This window comes from Pezoporus flaviventris, unplaced genomic scaffold (assembly GCF_033815535.1).
Source record: "Pezoporus flaviventris isolate CSIRO_AGI_PZ_B2104156 unplaced genomic scaffold, CSIRO_AGI_Pfla_v1 ptg000037l, whole genome shotgun sequence".
NCBI classification, from domain to species: Eukaryota; Metazoa; Chordata; class Aves; order Psittaciformes; family Psittacidae; genus Pezoporus; species Pezoporus flaviventris.
In genome coordinates this window covers 10,262,465-10,267,339 of record NW_026892585.1, presented here as the reverse complement: position 1 = coordinate 10,267,339, position 4,875 = coordinate 10,262,465, and the positions used below count along the sequence as shown (strand labels likewise).

The 4,875-nt window shown below is 37.3% G+C and overlaps 1 long non-coding RNA gene across 1 annotated transcript; it reads left to right on the top strand.

The window, feature by feature from the left end:
• Positions 1-381: 381 nt before the first annotated feature.
• Positions 382-1,038, top strand: LOC133275260 (uncharacterized). Its single transcript, XR_009745451.1, has 2 exons — positions 382-411; positions 863-1,038. It is a non-coding gene; the product is annotated as an uncharacterized LOC133275260 (long non-coding RNA).
• Positions 1,039-4,875: the final 3,837 nt, after the last annotated feature.

Here is a 4,875-nt window from a genome sequence, read left to right as displayed (position 1 = left end):
GGAAGATTGAAAGCCCCATGCAATCATTAGGTTGTCCAGGATAGCTGTCCTGGAGGCTGAGAGTTCATGTGACCTTCAGCAAATAAAACCTGTCTGTATTTCATTGTAGGGGTCTGCCTAAAGCTACTTCTCTCCATTTACAAACTAATGGATTAAAATAGGTTGTCGTCCATCTTTTTTGTTTGTGTGGTAAGGGTGGATGAGTAGGGCTGACCCAGAAACAGCCATAAAAATGAATTTAAATCTGTATCTGAACAAATTTACTTTGCAAGTTTGGGTTGAATTTGAGAAAGCTTCAAGCTGAAGCTACATTTCACAGAAATTTTGTGGTTTATGAATAAGTTTTGCCCAGCTCTCTTTTGTGCAGATCAAAGCGCACCCTGATGTTCGTTCAGTTGTCATCTCAAACACGTAAGTATAGAAAACTGTCTTTTTATATATGTGGCCAAATCAGACTACTAAAAATGTTCTCTGTGCAGTTGTTCTCTAACAGTAATATTTCTTGGGTTATCTCTGACAAAGTAGATACACGTGAAAAGAAAATTTTATAGTTCACGGTAATCATAATAGCAGAGCTCTTGTTCCAAGAATGGGGGCTAATTACCTTCTGAAATTCCAAAAAATCAGCCTGACTATAGTATATTTTACATCATGCGCTAAAGTTATTTTAAGATATGAGCAATTTCAATCATTTTTAATAAAAGCTTTTTGCATGGCACTTTAGGAAATCTGTATATAAGTGGGTTCACAGAATCACTTACTTTGTTGGCATTTGTTCAGCGGGATGCAAATCCTGTTAACTGGCAGCTATATATAGATGCCATAAATGCACAGCCATAATTAACTTTATTTTTCTTTTTAGAAACATCGTCAAAGTGAAATAAAATTCTGTGCATCTTTTTTTGTGGTAATTTTAAATAAGGTTAACTGAGAAGCCCTGGGCAAAGGCCTCTTACAGCAGTCTTCAAAGTTTCATCCATTTGAAATATTGTTCAAATAATTCAACTATTTAACAACAAAATCAATTTAAAAACCATACATCCTTATTTTTTGTTGTTTTCACTCATAAAAGGATTGAGAAATGATTAACAGAGTCCAATGGTAGTGGTGGAGGCAATTAAAGTCATAGTAAAGTATTGAATATTGTGACAAGTTTTAGTGCTTGCAGTGCTTCAAAAACAATCAGTCTCTCAAGGGTCTGATCCTGGTCCCATTCAAGCTGATGGAAGTTCTTCAATTAATGAAATGAAAAACCAGCACAGACACAAGTTAAAATGAATTTGGTAGCTGGAATGCTGCTTTATATTCTGCCTCAGCAGAGATTAAACATGTTGCCTACCAAAGGAAATGCTTTTCAGTTGCTTACTAAATTATGATGGTGAAGACTGTGAAAAGGAGTGTTTTAAGTTCTAGTGAGAAGCATCCCTGTCTTGTGTTTACTTGCATTCAATCTTTGTATGCCTCTGTCTCTGTGGGAGGTATACTCATGGGTTCTTATATGCAAGTCAGTCTTTTAGCTATTTACCTGTGAGTTTTTGGTGACTTCTAAGCCTTGGATGACCAGGCTGTGCTGGCTTGTCTAAATTCACTGTTTCAGTCATACTACCTAAGCTGCATGTTATCTGATTACCTTGGCTTTAATACTCAGTGCACCTTTGAAAATTGAGCTATTAAGTATTTTATATTATAATGACTAAGTGTTAAAGTGGTTTTAAGATGATATTAGGCAATGCAAGTACATAGCACGTTCTCATTGTGAAGAGCTGAGCTCAAGGGTCAAGATAAAGGCAGGAAGATCACTTACAGAGGGGTTCAGGAGGATGGGGCACAATGGCTTGTGCTCAACCCAGAATTGATTTGCGTCAAAACTGACATGGTAAAACATTGTTTTTTATAGGAATTTGCATGCTGTAAATGGTCCAGAGATTTTTAATAATTGTAACAATTACCATAAGGAAAAGCTAAGCAAATTCTATCAGTTGGAAAAATAAACCTGTGGGTGAAGTTTGATTCAAAATGCCTGGGCATTTTGATGGAAATCTGCTGATGCTTCCTGAGCTGTGGCATAGGAGTAATGTTTTGGGGTGGTGGTGGTGGTGGTGGCACATTGTGCTAAGGAGCCATAGAAACTCTAAGGATGTATTAAAACACCCCCCTGGTATAGAGGCAGGCTAGCAGTGATAAGGATATGGATTTGCAATTAGCTGATGCTTGTTTTGGTGAAGGAAATTTTATGTATTTCAATATTTTTATGGAATTTACCAAAGATTTCTGATGCCAGATCTGTGCACATGGTTGTGTACAATGCTGACTACGCTGTAAGGATTGGGAGCCAAAATATTCAGATGATAAGAAGTTGGACAAAAGGTTTGAAAGTGATCACTATCATTATATCACTCTTTATATTTAGAGGGTAAACTAGACTTTCCTGTTTCCTTTGCTGTCTGAGGTCAGGAGGAAACTTCCCCATGTTGGGGCACCTGCTGGGTAGATTTTGCTGCATCTCTTACTGAATCAGCTGCCCACTATTGAAGAAAGGGTATCAGGATATATAAACCATTGGTCTCACCTAGCATGGGAGCTCTTTTGTCCATAAAGTGTAAGCCAGGGAGTCTTGAAGTTTGGGGAGCTCAGGTTGAGGTAAGGACAAGGGCTGGAACTGAAGAGGCATTCTTCCATTACATTAAATTAGCTTCTGGACTGAAAGCATATACTAAGATATTTGGGTTTCTTTATGTTGTATTTGGGAATCAGGCTTTTTTTTCCTTTTTTTTTTTTTGTTTGGAGGTTTTTTGTTTGTTTTTTTTTTTCTGATCTTGTTCTGTATGTTACTGTTTCACCGCTGCATGTCTTTTATTTCATTGTTGTTGTTAATAAACATTTTATTTGTCATTTGCTGAGCCAACTATAGAACTTTAATATGCCTTCAAGATAAGGCCATGATAATGTCCCATGTAAATCAGATACAGCTGTTTCCTAAATACAGTCATTCTTGCCTTGTTTTCTAGTAATTACCTTATGTACAAGAAATACTGTATTCCTGTATTGTGCCCCTGAGTATACTTACTGTTTCTATTAGTTTACCTGCTGCTTGAGATGTCTTAGATTTTTGTTTTGGTTTAAACATCTTTCTTTCATCTAATTAATTAATACGGGGGTTGTGCTTACTTTACTTTGCACCATCAATATTCCCACTGGTTTAAGATAGTTTTAGGTATATATACTCATCTCTCTTGATGTCTGCATATGAAGGTTTGAGATCAGGGATTGCTTGTACACTCTCGGTGGTTACAAGCTGAGATGCCTCAGGTTAGCTTTCTGGCTGATAGTAATTTTTCCATGTCTTTCCCGTCCGCTTCTGGGGGATGTATATCTGTTTCTGTCATTTAATCCCTGAGTTTTTTGCGCAATTAGTCAAAGAATTATTGTGACATCTATAAATTACCACAGTCTATCAGAGGCCTTCTTGTGTCCAGCTGCACAATAGTTCCAGAGGTTGGTTTTTTTTTATTTTGTGTTTTTTTCATCTCCTCCATCTCTGAAAAGATGGGGTGTAATTTGTATGTTTGTTCTGCATCACTTAAGCCTGTTATTATGTCATTTGCAAGGTCATCATGTCCTATTTCTGACCCTCATACAACAAAACACTGAATCACATCTTTACCTTTAGGCAACTAAATACTCCTATTGTCTCTGGTATTATTTTGTTGCCTTCCTGTGAAAAGATATATACTTTCTGGATAAAATCTAGTTTATTTGGCAGATTTGAGAATATGTGCCTTCTCCTTGCAAGTATAGAGTCCCTGTCATGATTTACAGCAAGCACAGAATTAAATACTTTTTTTTAATCCAAATTCATTTCCACATGGTCTGGTTTCTTCCCTGAGTAGAACAGAAAAGTGAGTCAAACTATGCAAAAATCACATTGGATGTCTGATGTGGAAATACATCTGCTTGCAGTAGTAGCCTCATGTCCCATCAGCCACTTTGTTCTTTCGCAGAGGTTGCACTCCATGTCTTCTGCTCATTCAGTGTATATGGTTTTGTTTTATTGGTTTTGGTTTCGTTTTGTTTTTTTTCCCCTTTTTTCTTGTAAACCTTTCATTTCAAGGATAACATTGGCATCACACTGAAAGTGAGGCATGCTGTGCAATTCATGTCATAGCTTTCCCTTGAGTTTACTCACATGACACAGTCTGTCCTATGTAAGAGGTTTTGAGCACGAAAGAAATATTTCTGAATGTATTCATCACCCTTTCCTGTGCCTTTTTGGGTGTAATGGTTGCTGCTTTCCATACTGTAGGGATGGGAAAGCAGTTCCTGTGCTCTGTCCTCAACTTATTCTCCATTGCAAAGATGGATACCCCCCCCCCCCCCAAATATTGTAAGATAGTTTAAAAAGCCTAACAGCCTCTGAATCACTTACATATTAGCTTTTCACCAAGGCATGTCATAGTTCAAAGAAGTTTATGCAAATGTGTTTCTCTATCCTATCTTCCTAAATTGGTAAAGCATGAAACAAACCCATTCTGAATGAAGGTGGATGACAAAATACCATTTGCATTTATAGCACAATTATTTTTAGGATTTCCTATTAGCTTATGGGCTTTAATTTACCTTTAGAGGCCAGTGAAAGAAACGTTACTGCTACGTTATTTTTCAGATAAGCAAAGGCATGAAGAGGCATGTGCTGAGATTTTTCAAATGTAAAGATGGGATATGCTATGGACATTTAGGGCAAGGTTGACTTGTACTCCTTAGTATAACTGTGTGTTTAGTTTTCACATTCAACTCTGGCAGCGCTGCAGGTAGCTGTTCCAAAGCTGTAAAAATCTATGGAGAGAGCAGGGGAAGAAGAAACCTGGCCCCAGAAGG